General features: G+C 48.2%; 1 protein-coding gene across 3 annotated transcripts in view; it reads left to right on the forward strand.

Moving 5' to 3' along the window:
• The window catches only part of LOC117082704 (36.4 kDa proline-rich protein-like), a 351,415-nt gene that overhangs the window by 83,458 nt on the left and 243,398 nt on the right, over window positions 1-24,559 (forward strand). Inside the window, exon 4 of one of the 3 annotated variants that reach the window (XM_033209632.1) lies at window positions 6,616-6,918. The exons of 1 other annotated variant lie outside the window; for it this stretch is intronic. The gene's annotated coding sequence lies outside the window, so the exon portion shown is untranslated. Of the gene's footprint in view, window positions 1-2,752; window positions 3,949-6,615; window positions 6,919-24,559 lie in introns of those variants that run through there. One more of the 3 variants, XM_033209635.1, reaches the window with a different exon arrangement.

Below are 24,559 nucleotides of genomic sequence, written 5' to 3' on the forward strand. Positions count from 1 at the left end.
AGAGAAATAGAAGCTGATGTTTAAGAAAAACTGTGCCCAGATGTTAATAGCACTGTCTATAGTTGCCCAAAACAGGTTACAATGTGCCACAGCCATACGTGGAATAATAAATACCCAGCAGCCCCAAGGCCTGGCTGTTGATCACTGGACACCCCAGTTGCACCTCCAAGCATGATGCCCAGGAAATCGTGATTTTGCGAGTGTTTGACACAACACTCACAAAAGACAGACCCGGGGGATGGGAGAACACAGAGAGGTTGGTTACTGGGAATGGGAGGGTATGCTTATGAGGCCCCGTGAGTGGGTTTGGGGCTGTTGGACTGTTCTGCTTGTGTGATGATGATTATGGGAATATTTGCGCCGAAATTCACAGAACTGAACACTGTCCACTTTACAGTAATTTTTAAAAAGTGGTAATACGCTCATTTTCGGTACTGTTTTTAATGGAAGATGGGGTTTGCAGATGATTTGTCAGGGCAAGCCTGTCTCAAGAGTTTGTAGATGATTCATTAGGGGCCTGTCTCAGGGCCGTTGGGTTGGATTTGGTTGGTTTGGGTGGTTTGGGTTGGTTGGGTTGGGATGGGTTGGGATGGGTTGGGTTGGAAAAGCCTTCCCTGTTGCGTTCAGTAGTATGGGGCATGGAAGGGATATTGCCAAGGAAACATGTAGAATCCTTTGAGGAAACGTGTATTTCTAACTTGCTATAAGATAGAATTGGAATTTGTAGTAGTTTTGTTTTCTAGAGTCTTGGTAGAATAGGGAAGACAGTGTAATAAAAGCTAATTTTGAAATGAAGAATTTTAAAGATTTTCAACAACAATAGCTCTAGGAAGTCACCCTGGAAATGTTTTTAAAGATGTTCAGTAGCAATAGCTCTAGGAAGAGTCACCCTGGAGTTGCTTCTTGAGCATTGGTTTCCTGGCTGTATCTTCCGACTTTCATTTTTAAGTTGTGCTGTGAGTTGGGGATGTGTGGGAATAGCCATCCCCAGGTGTTGGGTAGGAGTGGCCCTGCAGGGGGGTGCATGTGCCCCGAGGCCTAGGGCACTGTTTCAACCTAGCTTAGAACATGGGGACTCTTGTCAGTGGCTGGAGTAAGAGTACCAGCCTGGCAGGCTGGGGGAGCCCTGGGGTGGTCTGGGCACTGTCCTCCCTGCCTGCAGGATGGCAGCTGGAGGAGCTCGAAGGCTGCCTGCCTCGTGGCTGTCAGCGCAGCAGCCCCTTCTGGCCCTGGAGCAATCTTTGGGTCCATGAGTCTCTGCGCCGGGACTTGCCTCCTGGGACCTTCGCCACTGTCCTGAGGGCCCTGGTGTCACTTTCCCGGTAGGACCCAAGCCTCAGGCAGCTATGACCCCAGATTCGGTTGCTTTCCCTGCCATCTCATTGCAGCACGAGTGCTCACCTCACTCAATGTAGAGCCTCAAGTTCCTTCAAGATCCCCAGAGATGGAATCTCCCAATTTAACAAGATAGTTGGTGACAAGATTTGAGCGGCACTGATTTAACTCAGCTTCCAGAGTTTAAGTTCCCAAGAGACAGTCCTGCTCCTTCCCTGGCCGCATCCTGTGTGGCTGATGTGGATGTGGGGTTTCCGGAGGGTGGGGCTGAGGCAGGTCAGCAGCAAGGGGGATGGCTCATTATTGATCGCTCAATGCCTTGAGGATAACTAGGATTAATGACCTTTATAGGCCTGTAGGTTTGGGGTGTGTGTGTATATATATATGTGTGTGTATATATATGTGTGTGTATATATATACATGTATATATACGTATATATATGTATATATGTGTGTGTATATGTGTGTATATTGTATACGTATATGTGTATATATATGTGTATATATGTGTGTATGTGTATATATATGTATATATTTAAACGAGGTGGACACGGTTATCACTGCAATTTTTCTGACATGAACCTTGGAGAGCAGAGGGTTTAGGAAACTCCTGCAGCCACACTGTCAGTGGGAGCCGGGCAGTCTGGCCTTAGACCCTGCACTGTTTGCCCCTCACCACGCTGTCAGCAGACCCGGGTGGTCTGGCCTTAGAACTCACGCTGGTCGCCCCTCCCTGCCACGTTGTGGGGTTTTTGCTGCTTCTGGGCAGGATTTGATAGCTTGTGAAACGAGACCAAGACTTACTATGAGTGGATATGCCATTATCTGAGATCCAGAATGTTTCCTGGACCTGGCGTTGCCGATGTCACATAAGGGGAGGTAAAAACATTTTCATTGTGGTCATTTGGAGCTCCTGAAATGGTGTTTTTCCCAGTGAAAATTGACTCATAAAAATCTGTTAACTCAGTATTATGTGAACAGGAAGAAGTGTGTCGGGCTCTAGTTAAATGTCTCAGAGCCACAGAAGTAAATGAGGGCACCTTCTGAGCACAGCCTCCCGGAGGAGGCCAAGGACATTTGCCTGGAGGATGTGCCATGAAGCAGGACTAGGGCAGGGCTGGTCTGCCTGGAGAGGCCTCTGCCATGATGTAGGCTAGTTGAAGTAGTTGAGGGGTGGTGGTGTGAAGTCGGTGGTCCCCGAGGAAGCCCCTAGCAAGGCCGGTTGCCGTGGATGGAAAACTGCCATTCAGTGGCTGTAATCCTGGCTTCACGGGTCTGACATACAATCCTACACTTGGATACTTGGATCCCAGCCAGGTCAGATGGCCGTGAAAGGACATTCGGACTGTGACAGCTGCACCCATTCTCAGCATCTGCAGGGTCTCCTATGTATGTGTGTGTTTCCATTTTCTTTCAGTGCAATTTCTCCCAGTGTAGTCGTGAGAAATAGAAGGAAACGTGGAATGAAGATGTGATTGAGGAAAGTGTGGTGTGGTCTTCGACCTTATTTTGCCTTGGTTGGTGCTCAAGAACTCCACCTGACCTCAGAGCTGAGCGTTTCTGCCAGGAAGTCCTGCCTTTTATCCTACCTCGAGGCCTGTTGAGACACTCCAAGAAGTTTCGTTAACAAGTTGCCTTTTCCTTTTACAGCAGTTGGATATATTTGCAGCAAAACAAAGGAATAACCCCTCAATACGGTGATTAAATGCATTTAAGTATAGATGACATTCAGTCTTTAAGGGCCTGGGATTTTAATCATCTTTGGGTCATGTAACTAGTGGTGTTGGTGATTAAAATCTCCTGACAGCTTTGTTCTGCCACGTTCCTCAGTTTTGAATGATGATCTTCCTGGTGTTGTACCTTGGAGGGGCATTTGTGTCAGTAGAGAGCAGAGTGGTGGTTCCCAGAGGCTGGGAAAGGACAGAGGTGAGGCCCCTGAAGGACGCTGGTCTTCCTAGTTTAGGGGTTTGGGGCTCAGCCACCTTCCTGTGTCCGTGTCAATTATACCCAGGATCATTTTCACTCGCCCCACTTTAGTTGAGCGTTGGAGTTTCAGGATGTGTGTGCCCACGTCACCTGGGCCGTGATCCTGGGGTTTGGTGAGACTGATTCCCGGGTTTATAGAATTACTCTGGGATTATTGAAAACAGAAGCACTTGAGGCATTCATAATGCTATTTCCTGAATATAATTTATGTTCAGTTCATCAGAAATATTTATTTGAGGAATCATCTATAATTTTTGTTTTCTGCCATTCAGTGCTAGAAAGAATTGTGCAACACTCAAGTGAGTGGCATTATTCCCCTCCCTCCACCATGCAAGCAAGAATAAAGGTCCCTCTGGCTCCCCTCGATCTTCTTGTCTGCAGGGCGCCTGGCGTGGCAGTGTGCTGCCTTCCGTCTTCTTTCTGGGGAGAGTTAGTCGTCTTTGTGTGTGCCGCTCAGCTCAGCCTGGTGCGGTTGTGTGGGTGAGGAGCTTGGATGCTAGGTGACCCTCCCAGGCCCGCCTCCCACCTCCCTAGGCCTTGTTCTAAACTGACAGATAACCAGTGTGTTTTGGAAGAGGACAGCAGCAGGGCAGGAGAGAGTTTGTTCAGACTTTCTCCTTGCTCTGACATTTGAGCCTTCATCCAGCCTAGGCCCTTCTACAGAGCTGCCTTTGTGTGTTGCAAACCATTCCCTCCCAGTAACCGTGCTTTCAGAGGTTTGGAAATGTGACTTAACTCATCTTCAATTTAAAGCGTACTATTAAATTTTAGTGTTGAAACTGATGTATTTTATGGCCTTTATTTCATTTCTCTTGATTTTTTTTCCCCGTATGAGACATGGCATCTTAAGGGAGACAGCCTGGTGTTGGCCCCCTTTCCTAAGGATGGAAGTGAATTCTGAAAGCCCTTCATATAGGCAGCAAAATAATCAGGGAACCGTTATTATAGCTATGCCTGTCCATGTAAAGCGAGCACGACTCATAAGCAGAAAAAAGTGCAGCCCGGGGGCAAGGTGAGCCCTAATGCTGCCTGTGGAACGGAAGTACAAGCGCAGATGGTTGAGTTAACCTCAAAGCCCAGCCTGCGCCCCCCTCACATCCCTCTGCATCTACAGGGGCACAGGCCATGCTGCCATTCCTCACTCAGTGCCAGGGCTGATGCGTCAGGAACAGGGGGTACTGTCTGCCCCTTGCTCGGTGCCAGGGATGATCTGTCAGGATCCCTCGTGCTCAACTGGTCCTCACATCTTCATCACCAGCCTCCTGCTGGTAACGGGCTTGTTATTACCTTGGTATGGGTAATAACATACCCATACCAACGTATGTAATAACATACCCATACCAAGGTGTTGTGGGGCGGTGCTTAGTCCTCCAAGGGAGGGAATCGGCCCTTAGCCAATTCACATTCAACAGGACCGGGGAATGGGTTCTTGTTCCATGCCCTGAATCCCAAGAAGCTGTTGTCCTGGACCCTGTAACGTCTGGGGTCTTCCTGAGAAATGCTGGTGTCACTGGAGCACAGCCCGGCCCCCTCCAGTTTCTCCGCTTTGTAACTGCACTTGTGTTCAGCAGGTCTTCCAGGACTTAGACGCTGCTTGGTGTGAGCCAGGTTTTGCGTGGAAAGAGAACAGGTCCGAGCCGGCAACCAACCAGCCCAGGACCATCTTTTATGCTTCCAGATTCTGTGTCCAAAACTTACCCGTGGACATTGAGGCTGATGCATTTCTGCTCCAAGACGTCTGTGAACTCAGCTGGAGGGATGGAAAGGATGTGGACCCTCTTCACTCCTGGCCTGGGCTTGGACCTGCTGTGCAGCCTCTCAGTGGCACCAGGGCCCCCGTGTGTCACAGCGGCCTCGGGATGGTGGCACTGCCTCAGGATGTCCCAGGTTTCATGATGTCCAGGCTCCCCTGGCATGGCGACCTCAGGTGGGTGGCACTGCTCTGACGGACGTCCCAGGCTTCATGATGGTAGGGCCTGCTTGTGCCATGGTGGCCTCGGGATGGTGGCACTGCCCCAGGGTGTCCCAGGATCCAAGGCCAGTGTTCCGTCCAGCGAAGGGAAGTTGTACTGTAAGGTCTAGTCTCGGAAGGTGCCTGGGGTCCTATCCTTCAGAGCGGTCCTACACTCACCATAAATCAAGCCAGGGGAGGCCCTGCCAGAATTTGCAGCTGTGTTTCAGGTCGTTCCACAAGGCCTCTTTTATTTTGGCTGAGTCAGGTATATAATTCTTTTTCTCTTTGGTTTTTTTGAGACAGGCAAAAAAACCGTTTTGTTGCCCAGGCAGTGGTGTGAGCACAGCTTACTACAGCCTCCACCTCCAAGGCTCAAGCGATCCCCCTGCCTCAGTCTCCTGAGTAGCCAGGACCCACAGGAACATGTCCCACATGTCCCCATGCCTGACTTACTTTTGTATTTTTTGTAGAGATGGAATTTTGCAATGTTGCCCAGGCTGGACTCGAACTCCTGGACTTAAGCAGTCCAGCTGCCTCGGCCTCCCAAAGTACTGAGATCACAGGCATGAGCCACTGTGCCTGGCCAAGTGTGTTTCTAATTTCAAAATTAAGAGGATCCCCAGCCAGTTAATTACGTCTCTACTGGAACATGCTGCTTATAGTACATCAGGAAAAATCATCGAGAACTTGGAAAAGGGGCTGGACAGACACAGCCCTTCGAGGTTGTCTGATAAACCCCTGGGGTCTTTAACCATCTGGAGGGATGCACCGTGTCAGACTCACTGTTGTCGACGGGCTGAAGCCCAGGTTTCATGAGGTTATGTGTCGGCTTGTAGTACTTTCTCTGGCAGAGATGCGAGTGACTTCTGCTCACTGAGAGGCTCAACTTAGAGACTTCATGGCCTGAGGGACGGCAGCCTGTTTGAGCTGATCGAGCAATCTCGGGCTACCCTTATTTTCTGAAACGCCTATGAGTGACTTCTCACACGGTCTTTGAAGTGGCTTCATGCTTGCGCTCCTTGGTAATGATCGAATGCTTTTTTTGACCCCTCATCCCCTTTCTTTGGGGGTGTTCCAGTCTCAGTTCTCATGTGTTCTGCTTCTATGGGAATTTCTGAAGCTGCTGAGTGTAGAAAGCACTGAGGAGGCTGTGCTCCCACCCCTGTGAGCCTTCCAGGCATCATCCTCTCCCCTTGGCGAGGCGGCGTCCATGGCACACCGAGGAGGCTGTGCTCCTGTCCCCTGTGAGCTTTCCAGGCGTCCTCGTCTCCCCTCCAGGGGGACAGGAGGAACCTTTACAAACCCTTCTTAAACTTGTTTTCATGTCTTTGTTTTAACAGATTTCTTTGCATCTTCTCCCTTATCCAGAAGTGAGAGTGAACGGTGAGTTATTCACGGGAGTAAAGAAACCACACGCAGCCCAAAGTGACGTTTGTTTCCCTGAAATGATTTGTGTTCACCTTAAAATGCAACTCAGTGAAACAGGTGTGTTTTGAGGAATGACTTTAAATTACCCAGGTAAAAATGTGACAGTTAAATTTCATCGTCTGTGCGGGTGTCCACAGCCCCCTTCTGTGATTGCGTGTGAGTTTGTGACTTGTGGTTATTTTTGAAGAAAGAAAATCTGTTGCTGAGGACTTCAGAGGGTGCGCTGGGATTGTGTAGGGTGGACATCGGGGGCTTCAGTGTGTGGCTTCCTTGAAGAGGTTCAAATGAGGCTGAGAGTCCCTACTCCAAAATGCTCTGAAACCTGAAACATTCCGAGCTTCCTCATGACACTGGAAGGAAATGCTCTTCCGAGCACTTTGGATTTCAGGCTGGGGATGCTCAACTGGAACGTGAAATATTGCAAGACCCTTCTGGCCCCAGGAGCGTGGATAAGGACATGGAAGGGGCCTGTGCCGGGTGACCCTGGAGTGTGAGGCAGCCTGGGCTCGCTGGACTGGTTTTTGTAGGAGTCACAGAAGGGAAAGAGGGTCAAAGTGGCCATGCCTGGCTCCTGAGAAGGCTGGACCAGAAGGAGGTGGGCGCGGAGGGCAGCAGTTGAGTCCCCAGCGTCCGGGGCTCCTGTCCCTGGTGGAGTTGAGAGCCTCCTCTAGTTGTGGCCTCTCCCCTGTCAGCAGCCACTGAGGCCTGAAGGGAGAGGGGGCTGAGGAGAGGAGGAAGGATAGGCCTGCTTCTGGAGAGGGCCAGCATCGGCCTGTGCTAGCCTCGTGTGTTACTCCTGCGTCCAGGGTGCACGGCCGCGCCTCGTGGTGTAGCGGTTCCCGGAATGCACAGCGCTCTTGTCTGCAGTAACGGCTTTGTCTTGACCCTTGGAGGCAAGTTACCTGTTTCCCCAGTGAAAAGAGGTAGAAAATCTTACAGAAATGCATTTGCTCTGATGTCTATTTTCCGATAAGACACGGTCGCTTAGGCAAAATCTTTGGGTGGTCAAGGCAGGAGGATCACTTGAGGCCAAGGGGTTCAAGACCAGCCTGGACAACATAGCAAGACCCCATCTGTATAACAGAAAAGTGAGCTGAGTGTGGTGGTGCGTGCCTGTGGTCCCTGCTACTCTGGAGGCTGAGGTGGGAAGATCACTTAAGGCTGCAGTGAGCTGTGATTGCTCCACTGTCCTTCAGTCTTGGTGGCAGAGCCAAGACCCAGTCTCAGAAAGAAAAGTAAAAAAAAAAATCCAGGAATGTCATTTTCTTTTTAAATCATCCCAAAAGAAAAATCGGTTTTTTCTAACAATGTAAGGGAAACTGATACGATCCTTTCCTTGCATTGTTTCTCCTTTTCAAATATTTACAGTAGTCCATCCACATCATCTCTCATCTCATTACAAAGCAGCAGGTTTCTTTGAGGTTAGTGGTGTTTCTCTGGGTCGCACCTTGGAGAACAGCCAGCATGAAACCTCTTATCACGATCGTGCGCATCGTTTGTAGTCCCAATTAAAATCCTCTCCAGACACGCCTGTGCTGCTTATTATAGCAGAACTTTGGTTGCGCTGAAATGTGCATTCAGCTAATGGTTTTAAGTTCATATCTGAGATGATGTATAATTCATGAAGCATATGGGATCAGTAATGATTGAAGATAATTCTGGCTGATGTCATTTAGAGGATATTTTTCACTTCAAGTTAAAGCTTCCTTCACGATAGTCATTTTGGGATTCATTTAACTATGTGCTTTATTTCATAGCTCAAATTTTCATTAGTCATTTCATAACAGGATTTTGAAAGCAGATTTGGCAAAATCTTTCTAACAAAATGTTTGCTTATGACGTCCCAAGGAACAGCAGTCAGAATTGCTGGTAACTGTGGTACGTTTTAAGACTGATGATAGAAGTCACTTGAACGATAAGGGCTGCTTTGTGAGGCAGATGGGGTTTGAACCCCGACCCTCCTGATACACCAGCCCTGACCCTGGCCTTCTCTCCTCTCCACTGGGAGATGAGAAGGGTGCCAGCATCCACCTCACAGGCTGTCCTGAGAGCCCGGGACTAAGGGCTTGTGTTCCTCTTGCAGGTGGCGCAGATGTGGGGGCTTGACGATATACACACTGCAGGCTGCCAGTGTCGGGGTAATCCAGTTTTATTCATAAAGGTGGGATTTGCTTTGCTCCCCTGCAGACCAGGTGCGGTGCTGCTGTTGTAGCAGGTGTGTGGATCCTCTTGGGTGGTCCTCAGGTGGACAAGGAGTCACCGATTCGGATTCCCAGGGTTAGATGTGAGGGGACCATGGACCTCATGTGTTCAGAGAGGGAGGAGTAAAAAGCTTCCCTTCTAATTCCAGGACTGTCTATCCCAGGAATGCCAAACCACTGGCTTTCACCTGACGCTGTCGTAGGTGACACTGTATGGAAATGAGGACTCATGTTCTGCATACCTGAGCCCAGTACCCGTCTCCCTCCAGGGCCATGGCCGAGCCCTCCTGATTTCGCTGGGTTGCCAGCCTGGGGATCTGTAAGCCCAGTGACGTCTCCGGTCTCAGCCCCCGCTCCCCGTGGGGACAGGAGGTGGCTTCAGGAGGCTGGTGATGAATGCCTGAATGAAGGCGACTTGTGACTGCAGTTCTAAGGGTCTCCCCGGTGTTAGATGTCAGTAAATGACACCTGTGTGTGGATCTCATGTGATGAGAGAAACAGTGGGGGAAACCAAAGCTTGTGGAGTCTGCAGGTTCTGGACTTGGGGGGTGTGCACCTGTGTACTTGGTGAGGAGTGTGATGTCTGGAATGAGTGTGCAGGTGTGTCACGTTTGTGCGTGTGTGGTGAGTGTATTTAGCAGGTGTGGGTGCAGTGAGCATGTTCATGTGTGTTGTATGTATTTGAGGGTGTGTTGGAGTGTGTACACGCATCACATTTGGTGAGTGTATTTGAGGGTGTGTATGGAGTACACACATGCGTTTGCGTGTATAGTATTGGGTGAAGGGGTGGCATGTGTGGAGTAAGCATGCACACCTGTATGCTGTGTGTGGGGTTTCTACGTGGTCCTCCCCTGAGCCTGCTCCTGGGCCCTGCTGTCCTGGCAGCTTTACAGTTTGGTGTGTCTTTGATTCCCGAAGATTCTGGAACCAAATTCTGAAGCTGTGATCACAAACTTGCAGCCCTGGAGGACGCTGGCCCGTGGAGCCGGCACGAGGGTCTCTGTGCTGGTCTCTCCCTGGGCTCTGTCCACAGAAGAGCATGTCTGATGATTGAGCTGTGCGGGTCTGTGGCTCCCCAGTCTCGAATCAGCCCTCGGTTCTGTCCTGCGTCTGTTTTTCTTGCTGAGGGGCTCTGGGAAGTGGAGCCTCGGATGGCGTTTTCACCCTGGGGTTCCTTCACCAGCTGCCCAGGTGCTGGCTGCCTGAGCCCTGCTGCCGTCCTGGGTGGACGGGGCTGGCACGGGGACATCCCTGAGCACCTGCGGGAAGGCAGGTTGAGGAAGTGCCAGAGGTGAGTGGCTTCCTCCCACACTTGATTTTCTGGAAAGTTCTGGGTCTCATATTTTTCCCTAAGGGAAGTTAGAAACTGAGTTTCCTTTAGGGGAACGTCTTTGCAGCATCTGTTGTTTGAATGTTCTCCAGGTGTGGAATACCCGGGGCCATATGTGTTTGGGAACATCCGTGTCCTGAGCGAATTCAGTAGGGAATGGAAAGAGGCCTCCTGTCAGCTTGGCCTCTGTTTCCAGCTTGTTGAGGGTTGACGGCTGCTGGTATCCCAGGGAGAGTAAACACTGGGCGGTGTGGGATGGGAACGTTTGCTCTGACAAACGTTCAGAGGGAAAGCATCTAAACAACGTTGCTGTTCTCCGGGCTCCTCGGGGTCAAGCTTGTTTTGTTGTATTGAGGGAAAGCTACCCTTGTTCCTGTTCCTCATCATTTGAAAGGTGTCCAGGACACGTTCCTCTGGAGAGGTGATGCGCGTGAGTGGGGGGTCAAGTCGTAAGCTCCGAGGTTATTTGGGACCTGTCAACTGATTTCCTGAACACACAGGTGCTTGGTAAAGGTGTTCCTGATTAGCTAAAGCATTTCAAAAGGACGTGATAGCTGGTGGTTGTTTAAAGACTATCACAACTTTCCTGATTCTTTTTAAATACCTGTTGAATAAGGGAGGATTCACGTATTTTTCTTTTCCTGTCTGCATACTTGATATTTTGCTTTTTGTTTTTTATGTGGGTGTGCAGCTAACAGGATTTAGAAGCGGTCTCAACCCTTGGGAGACTTCAGGACCGCCTCAGTCAGTGCTGAAGGGAGGCAGGGATTTGGCGGCTACCTCCTCCATAGGACAGACACCAAGGGCCAGAGGTCAGCAATCTCAGTGAGGTCACAAAGACCGGCACACCCAGCACCCTGGCCCCGTGCCTCTCCTTCACGTTGGTCTCTGCTCAAAGCTGCTCTCCTGGGTTATCACGGATGATCTTTAGGCACGTGCTTGCTTCTTGCAGAAGTGGTGTCTGGCTGTGGTCAGTGTGGGCCCTCAGGACTTCCATGTTTTTGGCTCACATCAATATTGGGCAGTGGTGTATGTTTGTTTTGGAGTGGTAGATCGGGTGGATTTTGGCTTTGCCAACTCATTTAATACCTGTTCTCCTAGGTGCGGGGACTCTCTCGTAAGCCGCATGTTCTAGGCGCTGGGGCCCTATCATAAGCTGTGTGTTCTCCTAGGCGCTGGGACCCTCTTGTAAGCCTCATGTTCTCCTAGGCGCTGGGGCCCTATCATAAGCTGTATGTTCTCGTAGGCGCTGGGACCCTATCATAAGCTGTGTGTTCTCCTAGGCGCTGGGACCCTATTATAAGCTGTGTGTTCTCCTAGGCGCTGGGACCCTATTGTAAACTGCATGTGAGGGATCTCGGAGGTGCTCCTTATGAGGATCCGATGCCTGACCTGAGGTGGAACAGTTGCAATTCAAAACCACCCGCCAGAAAAATTGTCTTCCATGAAACCCATTCCTGGTGCCAAAAAGGCTGGGGGACAGCTGGCCTAACAGGTGCTAAGATGTCAGTAGATTTTTGGACTTGGGCCTCAGTTGAAGAGGATTAGATTTTGAAAGGCGGGGATTGAAGGCTTCTAAAGGGCAGGTTTGCATCTCCAGTGGGGCCTGGGCAGAGCTGGGTAGAACTGACCCAGAAGCTGACAACTAGTCAGGCTGGCTCACTGCCTGTGTCCTGTGTGTGCAGCCTTCCTGTTTATTCAATTGTCTGGTGGTGGTGTGGATTCCATCCACAGCCTCAGAGTCGTGGAACCCATTACTTCAAGGCTGACCTTATTTAACTTTATCAAAAAGACATGAAAATCATTTAGTAGAAATCTTCCAGATACCTGTATCCTTTCTTTTCCCAGAGGCTTTTCAGTATTGCAACTTAAAAATCTTCAAAAATAACTTGAAAGGAAAACCTCTAAGTACACTTTTGATGAGCACCCTTGACAGCTTTAATATGTGAAGCAAATTCCCTTGACTTTTGTATTCCTAGAAACTCGTTCTTGTTTGCAGAAGACTTTGTATTTTGTCAACAGTGGCCGCTGTTCGGTGACCATCATACCTGCCGTGTCTCATTTAGAAAGTTGGATGTGGATGTATTAACTTTTCAGACACACAAACACTTAGGCTGTTTGTTTTTGGTTTTGATTTTTTGTTTTTTTCTACCCCCCCCCCCCCCAGCTGAATTCAAAAAAGGGAAACAAGCAGACAGAGTAAGTACCCGAAAGTGTCTAAGTGGCTGGCTGGGGGATCCTACTATGGTGTTGGATTGTGTTCTGCCAGACATCGCTCCTCGAAAAGTTGACCCTGAAAGGGCTGGCATTGCCCTCACCCTGGGACATTCGTCTGTCTCACCAGAAAATGAAGAATCTGCCAGAGGACTGTGAGTCAAATTCAGTCAGAACTCGATTAAATAAGAGGCTTTTGTCTCAAAGGCCAAAACATGAGGACACATTTTTAATTTTTAAGGAGCGCTTCGTCGTGAGTCAGTCCTGATGTGTACTGCATTAGGAAACCTCTGAACCTCCACGGTCAGGCCCAGAGCTCTGAGGGAAAGTGGTTGTGCCCTTCCTACTGTTTTTGTTTGAAAAAAAATTCACTTAGATAGAACTGGAAGCCTTTCCGCAGTGTTAATACTCCTGACTCGTTCTGGGTCTCGGTATATGTGTCCTGTATAAATGTACATGTTTGTATGTGGTGTACCCATACTACATGTATTTTTACTGTGCATGTATTTACAATGTATAGGTATGTACACTTCATATGTGTCCTACACACATGCATGCTGTAGGCATGCATGTACACGTGTATATGTGTGTATGGGCACTATGGTTATATGCACATTATTTGGACACCTATCTGTTCTGCATGTGTACATACATGCATGTATTTAATGCCATATACATACCTGTGTACGTTCACCATGTATGTGCAGATGATTTCTGCAGATGTATATATACATATGTGCACACAAGCATGCGTGTACACTATGCACACTGAATAAACTTCTGGATATGTACACACTAATACATATACATGCTGCATATGTATGTGCACTATTGCATATGTGTATGTGCTTTATACGTTAGTGTACTGATGTACATTGTATACATGTGCCTACATGTACACTGTGCATGTGTATGCGTGCTGTAGTGCACCTATGTCCATTGGATAAGAATGTATGCTATATGCATGTGTATACATATAGCAAATAGCATACCTGTGTACATACGGATGTGCATGTGTATGCCATATGCATGTACATACAGGTTATAGTATACCGTGTACACTGTATGCATATAGATGAGTGTACACGCTATGCATGTGCATACAGGTTAGCGTACCTATGTACATTTGCTATATGGATGTGTGTATGCTCTATGCTTGTACACACGTAGTGAACTTGTTTGTACACTATTTGGATGTGTGTACATTCTATACATGTACACCACATGGATCTGGATGTGTGTGCACTCTGTACGCACGTAGTGCACTTATGTACACTATACATGTTCGGATGTGTGTACTCTCTATGCATGTACACGTGTTACAGTGTACCATATACGTACACTATGTGGATGTCAATGTGTGTGTGCTCTCTGGTACCAGGAATAGGGCTCCCTCAGGGATCCGAGAACGCACCATCTTGCTGGCACCGGAGAGTGCAGGATGAAAACAGTTGTTTGTTGCAACCTAGTTGAAATTTGGCAGGTTACTATACCCTTTGCAACGATTTAGGAACAGTCACTTCATTGATGTGTGTGTTCCTGAAATCATAAACAGCTCTGTGAGGTGTGTCTCATCCCCAGACGAGAGAGGGAACCGAAACAACAATGACTCGGTCACTTAAGTGAGGTAGAGCTAACAGAGCAGCTGTCTAGCTTTCCGTATTATAACTTTGTCAGCAGCTCAATGAGAAATCGCCACTCATCAGGAAATGTGTCCACTTTCTACTGTTCTTTCTTCGTGGCGTATTTACTGCCTCGTGTTATTCCTCACGATGTAGCACAATCCCTCCTAGAGTTGTGAATAGAAACAGTTGATGACAATTGTAGTACCTTCTTTGTTAACATTGAAAACGCTATGTAAGTTCATCTTCAGATACTGTTTGGAAGGATAAGAAAGAAGATGTTTAGGACAAAAGAATAGAGAGCTTTCAAGTCAACAGGGAAAATAAGGTCTTTGTGCAAAATATTTCCAAATTTGGAATTTGAGAATACTAAATCTCACATCTAAGATCATAGGTAGTTTTTTTGGGGGGGTTAAAAATTAGTATTTCGTTTTCCATGCCTTTGGGAATTTCAATCCTGATGGAGGATTGCAAGAATAATCTGATTTTTCAGAACAGAAGGACAGTCTGTCTCAAAGGTAAATTCCAGGTTCTACCATAGAGAAATAGAAATTGCTGCCAATGTTCTGTAAGGTTCTTCAGTTCTTTCCTCTTCTGTGGTTAAAAAACCATCTCTGGGTTTAGTCTCAGCCAAGTTCCTCTTATTAGGTTGCCTTACATTTCACACAGCTGTTGAGAGTCTTCATCATTCGTAGTTAACTTGTTAAAAGCAAAACCTTGTACTAGTTAGATCTGAGCACCTTGAAGGCAGGGCTTTGTTTTATATTTTTAATAAACAGCAGGGTGATGGCAGGGCTGGGGCCCTTCATCCCATCATGCGTTCCTCTGAGCTTTCAGAATTCTCACTGTGCTGAGTGTGGTGTTGGCTGTTTAGGGTTTAAATAGGAATACGAGGCTCTGTGACTTGGGACGCTCTTACCACCTTCATAGAGAGCTTGGTGACAACTTAGCATGACAGTTTGCACACCTGTTGTGTATACTTTCTTACGGCCCCACAGAAAGGGTATTAATTTAAACGTGACTAATTTCTCGTGTTTGTTTTTCCTTGATTATTCCTAGTTATAGTCCCGATGTATTTCTTCCTTTAAAATCTTGCTAATCGCTGGTGAATTACTGATAAACTATATTTATGTGTTCTCTAAATCTAGCGATTTAATTGGAGATCATTATTCTTGTACCATGTGTCAGTGCTATGTCAGGATGGTTCAGTTTTACGTTATCAAAGGATTAACTACAGCAGGATGCAGCCTTACTGGAACTTGCTCATTGATGAAATATAGGCACTTTATTTTTTGTTATACTCAAGTGTGCTCAAATGTAAACAGTTTGAGCTGTGTTAGAAGGATATACAAGATTGTAATGAAGAAATCAACAACTTGATCAAGTACCAGCTAATGAACTTTATGTTTGAAGTATATGGAACATGGACCTTGGCAATCAGTTTTCATCTTGACCTTTTATATTTTTACTAGGATCTTGGTCTATATCACCCAGGCTGGGAGGGTGGAGCACAGTAGTACGATGTCCATTCCCTGCAACCTCTACCTCCCAGGTTCAAGCGATTCTTATGCCTCAGCCTCCCTAGTAACTGGGGTTACAGGGTGTGTGCCACCATGTCCGGATAATTTATTTTTAGTAGAGATGGGGTTTTGCTATGTTGGCCAAGCTGGTCTCCAACTGCTGACCTCAAGTGATCCACCCACCTCAGCTTCCCAAAGTGCTGGGATTACAGGTCTGAGCCACCATCGCTGGCCTGATCTTCTGTTCTAATATTGTTTATTCAGTCTCAATGATAGTGCTTGGTTGTATTAAATTGGGGTAGAAAGCACAATTGAAATGAATTTGGTTGTGTATGCATGTGCTGACTTAGCGTTCATGGCTGCACTGTGAGGTGGTCATTGTTCCTGAAGAAAGGCTGGATGGGCAAGTCGGGGCTTAGATGTGGGACTTGTGGGTAGTCACTGCTGTCCCATGGCTGAGATCAGGCCTGTCTGATGCCTGTACCCCAAACTCTTCTTAACACACTAACGAGCAACTGTCAAGAGTCGGTGCTCAAGTGTGATGTGGCCTGTGGTGTTTGCCTCACAGCCTTGCTTTGGCTCGGGGTAACAGGGCAACAGCTCTCTCCCTCGTGCGGCTGCCTGGGAGTCCCAGGAGAACCCACTGATACCGTTTATAAATGCCAGACATCGAACGTTCTTCTTGGTACCAGCACATCTGGAATCGGACAGTGCAGTTAGATTCTCAGCCAGCAAACCTGTACAGGAGTGTGTGAACTCTGCGTTTGCTTCTCCCAGACAAAGGTGAATTCCTGGTCACTACTGGACGGCAGCAGGTGTGGCCTCAGGAGCAGCACGGAGATGGGCACCCGGGTGCAGGAAGAGCATCTGCAAGAGGGGTTGGGGAATGTGACAGACGCACGTGCGTTCAGCTGTTACCGTGGGGGGTGTGGGGTGGGTGAGACCAGATTTCTCATTGTTGCCCCTTTCTGAAAAGGACCCTGAATTGACTTGTCTGTGGCTCCTTGCGCCTCCTTGTCAGGTTGGAGGACACTGCGCCCCTGGCTCAGGCCCTGCTTGCGGCGAGACGGAAGCTGCTGTTTCTTTCCCTGCCCTCCCTGTGACGTCCTCTGTGCTGTTCTCCTTCGGGAACAGTTCTGCCGAGCAAGCTTGGCCTCTGCTCCCTTCTGCTCTTGGATTACATGTGTGGAAGGCTTGTGTTCTTTCTTGGTTTTTGATGGTGCTGAGCTGTGTTTTTGCAAGGATGACACGTGCCCATAGCAGGGAGAAGCTCCTCTGCAACTTTAACATCTTGACATTCTCAAGCAGAGCTTGCTATCGAAGTTGACAGACTCCTGTGTTTTTGTTTTGTCAGAAACTGAATTTCAGTCCTAGGACAGCTTCAGCACACTTGATCCTAGCTCTTCTCTCTCACTGCTCCCCTCGTGTGTGGCAGAAATCGTATGCCCTGAAGTTGACCAGTCCCTTCATTTGAAAATCAGTTAATGTATGCGATCCTCATGAGAATTTTACTTTTTATAAAAGCAATTGCAAAGACTGGGTTTTGTGACACCAGTGTTTTATGTGTATTTTAATTGCACTCACAATAAGCTTTGTCTTCTAAATATTCCATGTTTCAGATGAGCACTGGAATCATGCCCTGCAGTAGTTTTGCTTTTCCGCTTTTCTTTTTGGCTAAGGTAAAGTTGAGAACATTGTGACATTAGGTGTAGTGAGCCCTTTTAGCTTCTTCTATGTCTGTTTTCCTTTAAGGCAAAACCAGCAGACTGATACCAGTTTGTGAGCACCTGGCATCTCCCAGGCCTTTCCTGGGTCTTCCCTCTGCTGTCTCGTGGACAGAGCACTCACTTGTGGAAGGTGAACCTGAGAATCTGTGCATGGAATTAAGTAAATGTCATAGCTCTCTTCTGTGAGGAACTGAATCACATTAAGCCCAGTAAATTATAACAGCAGGTTTTGCACATACAAAGCATTGAACACCAGGACAGGTAACCAGGCTGCGACGCTTCTGGTCCTGCACAAGACCTCCGGTATCACAGCGCATTTAACAAATTGGCAGCATTGAGTGTTTGAAAACGTTGTGTATGTACCATGTCCGTGATTTTCAAGGGCCTGGAAAAACACCTCTGTGGTTATAGCAATCTTTGTCAATGGGAGCTTAAGGTTAGTACTGGGGCAGACTGTGTTTTAAAGAATCAAGATCTCTCGAGTATGTTTCGGTTTTCCCATGAAGAAGAAAGATGTTAGCTGTTCTTTCCTGGACTGTGGCTATCAGAGTGCCCCACCACGGTCACTCACACGTTGACTTCATTTCCGTTTAACCGGGCCGGGCTTGGGCCAGAGTACTTCAGTAGTCAAATGTCATATGAGGCTGAGGAACTGTCTTCTGCATCATCGTTGGCATATGGAAACACTGTTTTCCAAAGCATACTCTACTTTCTGATTTGTGTTTATGTAAAATAATGGAATGGTTATTTTAGCTGTGCAGTTTCCTATGTTTGCACTCTGAAGCACATGAATCACTTCAAAAGAAAAGAAAAAAAAGGGCCTGGCATGATGGCTCACGCCTGTAATCCAGCGCTTTGGGAGGCCAAGGCGGGTGGATTGCTTGAGCCTGGGAGCTTGAGACCCAGGGAACCAGCCTGGGCAACCTGGTGAAATCCCGCCTCTACTGAAAACACACAAATTAGCTGGGCGTGATGACTGCACACCTGTAGTCCCGGCTATCCAGAGGCTGAAGAGAATCGCTTGAGCCTGGGAGGCAGAGCTTGCAGTGAGTGGAGATCACGCCCCTGCTGTCAAGCCTTGTTGACAGAGTTTGGACCCTGCCTGAAAAACAGCAACGATCATAACGTATGGGTGAACTGCTCGGCTGCTCTGTCTAGAGTAGAATAAATCCAATTACGTTTTTGTCTTCTATTAGCATTGAAATTTTCTTAATCATCCCTTTGTTTTCATTACATTGTAGCAATATATTGCTGCTTAGAGTCTGGAACAAGTAGGTTTCTCTGGATCGGGTTCTTACTGGATTGCTAAAACTTAGAATGACTTTTTCCCTCCTTGGATGTGACTTATAGAACTTTGCCTTTTGAGGTGATGTGCTGCATTTGATAGCGGACACAGGAACGCCCAAAGAATTCACTTACGGGGCTAAAATGTATGTGCTTTGTAGTGTTTCCCTCCTAGAATGAAAACAGTACCTCTCATTTGGGGGTCGCTGATGCTATTTGCTGGAAACATTTTACAGTTTATTTATTTTAATTTTTTGAGACAGACTCTTGCTCTGTCGCCCAGGCTGGAGTGCAGTGGCATGATTTCGGCTCACTGCAACCTCCACCTCCCAGCTTCACGCCATTCTCCTGCCTCAGCCTCCCGAGTAGCTGGGACTACAGGTGCCCGCTACCACACCTGGCTAATTTTTTTATTTTTGGTAGAGATGAGGGTTTCACCGTGTTAGCCAGGATGGTCTCGATCGCCTGACCTTGTGATCTACCTGCCTCGTCCTCCCAAAGTGCTGGGATTGCAAGCGTGAGCCGCTGCACCCGGCCGAAAACATGTTTCTTTACTGCCTCAGTCCTCAGTTGGGTAGTGTGTTCTTTGAAGGACATTCAGGGAGCGAGGACATCTTGAGTCTTGAAAGGCACGCTCTGTGAGATGGGAATCTTCGGCTGCTTATTTAGGGAATCCTGCCGGCTGTCATTGACTGGAGAGTGCAGTTTCCTGGCTGCCCTGGTCTTTGAGGGGAGGGAGACTGAGGGGTCATTTTCCCACCTGGACCAACGTGTTTATTAAACCTGGCTTGTGGATCATTTGGATCTTTTAATGAAGGAAAAGCCACATCTGTGACTTTCAGATGAGTGGAAGTCATGTTAAAATATATATATATATATTTTATATATTTTATATATACATATATATTTGGCTACTGTGGAGAAGTTTTGTCCTTGGGACCTGTGAATACAGTCATGGGAGAGCAGAATGTTCACAGTGTGGTGCTTACAGTGTGCATGCAGAGTCACATTCTTCACAAGTATTATGTTAAAAAGTGACAAATAAGAGAAAAATATATTCCTCATGACAACCTCGGTAAGAAGCTGGCACTACTCTTGTTTTTGGAGGAGTGTGAAGGGAATATTGAGAAAGTGTCATCAACATTAGACTCGCCCACTCTGCAAATCCTCTGCCGGCTGGAGTGAGGACCCCGTGATGGAAAGATGCACCTCTCTGCCCGGAAGGAGTTGAATCTTTGTGGCACTCAGGATGCACGGTTCATCTCTATACAAAGGCAGAGTGTGGAATGCTGTGGAGGCTGAGAGAAGAGATGTGGTTAGCAAGTATGAGTGAGACGTTTGGGGCTTGTTAGCACCTGGCATGTGTGCAGCAAGCTTTGCTATCTGCACACGTGTGATCCTTAGAGCACTGGCGTGTGGAGCCATGAGGCTGTCGAGGGCCCCAGCTCCCGGTGGACTGAGGAGTTCCCTGTTACCACCAGGATAACCGTGATTGAAGGCTGTCACTCAATCCCAAGTCCCAGAAGGGGGCTCCTTTCAGAGAGGAAAGCACCCCTGGAGCCTTGGGCAGAATTCAGTGATTTTTCTTATAACGTTGTTTAGATTTCGCAAACATGAAACCAAGAACATATTTTAGAATGCTTGTGGTCATTTTGTAACCATGGAAACAAAGTAATTTGCAGTCCATGGAGAGTTTGCGGAAGCTGAACTGCCTACATCATGAGCACGGCACTCTCCCTACCGCCCTGGGCCTTGTTCTGGTTTGCTGGGGAGGCTTTGCAGGGCCTCTTGGCTGGGATGCCTCTCCCATGTCCCATGTGGCTACCCCTGGTCACAGCCATACTGCTGGGCACCTGCGCTGTGAGGACACTGAGTGGAAACGGTGCCACGGGGCAGCAGTTGGTCATGAGGTGGCATCCACATGGTCCGAAACAGGTTTCTATTCATTAAGAATGATCGTTGCAATAAAAACAGAGTGAAAGAAAACCCTCTACTGACCTGAGAATGCGTCAGCTGAGTTGGATGGGGAAGTGCAGTGAGGAAGGTGAGGACTGAAAGGAAATGGAGGGAGAGGAAAGGAGAGAAGGGAAGTGAAAGGGGGAGGGAGGGTGGGAGTGAAGAGGGAGACGGGGGAGGAAGAAGAGAGAGGGCGGTGGGCAGGAGCCTGGGAAATGAGTCCCAGAGCCGGTTCCTGACCGTCGTGAGTATGTCAGAGCTGATCTTCCAGGAGAGGTGGCCTGGAAGGGCTGACCCTTAGGAAATGAGGGCCGGGGGGAACTGATGTTTTGGCCCTCAGCGGGGCTGTTGCTGACCTGAGATGCAGTCGGTGGTTTTCCCAAAGAGGTCGTCTGCACAGCCACCGTCTGCTGCCAGGTTGGAGAGAGAAGTGCTCCTCCCCATGGGTTCTTTCTATTTTGTGGATTTTTCCAAGTGTAGCTGAGCAGCCTGTCAGTGGAAATGTCGAGGATTACTAACATGTCTGCATTCTACAGAGCAGTCGGCCAGCTTCCGATCCTGTAGTTGTTGGGGACACCACTCCCTTCGTATCAGTGCCGGCCCAGCATGGAAACTGCAGCCCCAGGCACTGGGAAACCTGCAGAGCTCTCGCTGCTGTGGTTCTGATGGGAGTCGTGGGCTGGAAGAGAGATGTCCTTTAGGCAGAGCCTGGTGAGGAGGGGGTGCTGCTGTTGCAGCAGTACATGGAATTTCAAATGACGAATGAAACAAGCTTTTAATTATGGCCAGAACTCTATGCTCTGCGTTTAATTGTTGTGCTTAAATGAATTTGCTGTTAATTGGTTGCCTCATGCAAGACGGAGTGCTGGGAGCAAAGTAAAATGTGGACTTATCTACAAAGTTTCTCCTCTCATACTATAATCAGTTGGATGGTGCTACACAGGAATACGTGAGAATTCGTGTGAGAAAGGTGATAGGTGCAGACCTCTGTGACTGGCAGGTGTGTGGGGAGGTTTGAGAAAAGCTTTTAGCTGAAGTGGTGTCAGGTGCAGGTGCTGAAGTGCGATGTCTGGCTGGATGGAAGAGCACACGCCTCTGGGCTGCAGGAAACAGATAAAGGAGGAGGTGGGCAGATGTGAGTTGTGTCTTAGGAATGGGAGCAATTCAGGCAGACCCAGGATCAGGCTCCCACGGGGGAGGAGTGGATATCAGGACCCAGGGAGCGTGGGGCGGGGTCACGCCCAGGCCTCTGAGGGGCTTGCTGTTGTGTCAGCAGGGCCCTGTGCTTACCCTCCTTAAAACTTTCCCGATCCATAAAACGTGCACGACAAAATCCACCTTGTGACACTGAAGCTTAAATGAGATGATCTACATGGTGCCTTCCTTCCCTTCCTGACACATCATAAACTCACAGCTATGGTAGCAGTGACAGACTGGATGGAATGCTGGAGCCGCTTTGTGCCTGGTGAAGCCACATGGATTTGTGCAGTGCTGGCGACTGTCTCTGAAAGCCTTTGGTCATGGCAGTGGCAGCCTCGTGTGGCTCTTGGCATACTTGAGTCTGTGGACTGCAAGGTTGACTGGAGATTTGAGGCCATTGATACTATCCAGGGGTGAGCTGATGGGACCCTAAAACATAGGGGAAGGCTGAGAGGATTGGCTCCCAGAAGCATTGTAGATTTCTGGCTTCAAGAACTTGTTGACTTGTGGACATAGGAAGGTAAACCCAGATGGCTGCAAAATTTTAAGTCCAGAAGAAAGGTGGGAGGGTACATTTGCTGACTAGGTCATGGTCGCCCTGTCCTTTCTTTCTGGCCATCGTTTCTCCTCCCTCCCCCTGCCTTTGTGGGCTGGAGAGCCTGAGCCTGCACAGCGGTCTATTTCATGGTGATGATGGCTGATTATTACCCTGCAGTAAGAAGTCTCTCCATTTTATTTTGCAGCAGTAGTTAAATAAATTTAAGGAGTGATGGTGTAGTAGTATTTGTTTTGTTTTTGCTTTTTTTTTTAAGTGTCATTTAACTAAATGTTATTTCCAATTTCACTGATCCCTTTGAGAGGCCAAAACATGCTTTGATTTGTTATTTTGTGTTTGAGCTAGTTTATTGTCTCACAGGAATGCCAATTATTCTGTCATCACACATCATTAAGTATCTCAAATTGTGTTACTATAATATTTAGCTGAATTACCTCCCTTATTTTGGCTTTTAAAAAACTAAAATCTGTATGAAACACAGGATGGTGCATCTCCATTGAGGGCTGTTCAGAAGTGTGACTTTTCCTGGCATGCTTGAGAATCAGTGACATTATTTTATAGAAACACTTTGTAACTGACACCAAAGCTAGAAGCTCCTGTAAAGGGCAGGGTAGGCAACGTGTTATGCTTTGAGGACCACAGAAGTCTCTGCAGATATTTCTTTTGTTAAAACTTCAAAGTGTAAAAATCACTTCTGCTTCCCGGGCCAAGGCTCGATCGGGGATCATGGTTTGCAGACCCTTGACAGCAGTTTAGCTGAAAGCTGGTCTCCCATGCGGTGAGCAGGAGCCCACCTCATTGCTTCAGCCAGGAAGATGCTGCCCTCATGCTGGAATTTACTTCAAACAAACTTGAAAGCTCTGGCACCGCTGCTCATTTCCATACTGTTGCAGGCTATCTACAATACGGAAGATGCCTTGGCGTTTTGATTTTGTTACTCCTGTTGAATGGCTCTGAGATGGCTCATCACGAGTTAGACATTTGCAGAAATGATCAAGCAGAGCTGCAGTCATCTTGCAGATCAAGTGAAGTTTTTTCTGAAAGCCTGTTACAGGCTTAAATTCTGATCCCTTTCCATCCACTGATCTTGTATGATTGGTTTCTTTTTGTACCCATTTGGGTCTGTGAAGCGTCTCCCCACCGTGGTAGAACTTTAGCTCTGATTTCATGCATGAGTCGGTATCCTCACTCCTCATCTGTAAGGAGAAAGTGCTGTAGGTCCTGCGTGGTTTCCGTCCCCTCCCTGCACGCGGATGGATTGGGAGGTATTTGTGGTGTGTGAACTTGCTACCCCAAGGCTCCTTGTTCACTCCCTGGACCGTATTCCTCCCTACTCCCATGGACTGCACTCCTCCCTCCTTGTTCATTCCCCGGACCACATTCCTCCCTCCTCCTTCTTGGCTCACTCCCCTGGACCACACACCTCCCTCCTGGTTCACTCCCTGGACCACACTCCTCCCTCCTGGTTCACTCCCTGGACAGTACTCCTCCCTCCTGGTTCACTTCCTGGGCCGAACTCCTGCCTCCTGTTTCACTCGATGGGCCAAAATCCACCCTCCTCCCTCCTGGTTCACGCTCCTGTGTCCCCACTCCTCCCTCCTGATTGACTGCTCTGGGCCCCCATGCCTCCCTCCTGGTTCACTCCCCTGGATCCCCACTCCTCCCTCTTGGGGGCGTGGTAGTTTCTGCTGTGCTTGTGCCAGCACGATAAGGCTGAGTGGCAGCTCCAGGGCTGTGGCTGCTCACGCAGCTGTGGCGTTAGTGCAGAGAACTGCGGGGATGCAGCTGCCCTTGCTGTGATGCTTCGAGTGTCATAGTCGGTGTGGGAAGCTGGGTGGGACGTGGATGTCCCAGGAAGGGACAGGAGCCTCCCCTCAGCCTCTGTCAAACACTTCTCAGCCAGGCGTAGTGGCTCATGCCTGTAATCCCAGCGCTTTGGGAGGCCAGGGCAGGCGGATCACCTGAGGTCAGGAGTTGGAGACCAGCTTGACCAATGTGATAATTTTTGACACATTAAGGATGAATGAAAATGACTCACACTCATTTGCTTTGCTTTTTAATTGACGATTGGTGTAGCTCAGTAGTCTGAACTTGTTAAGCAACCATTCTTACTGAAAGACTAATCTTTAAAAGTCTCTTCCTCTGGACACGTCTTTGGCTGCTGTAATCAAATGCAGTGTAATCAGCACTGGTTAATGGCTTTCCTTGCTTGGCTAACAAATGCTCCTCAGAAACTTTGGTTTCTT

Source organism: Trachypithecus francoisi, unplaced genomic scaffold, assembly GCF_009764315.1.
Source record: "Trachypithecus francoisi isolate TF-2019V2 unplaced genomic scaffold, Tfra_2.0 Lachesis_group9, whole genome shotgun sequence".
NCBI classification, from domain to species: domain Eukaryota; kingdom Metazoa; phylum Chordata; class Mammalia; order Primates; family Cercopithecidae; genus Trachypithecus; species Trachypithecus francoisi.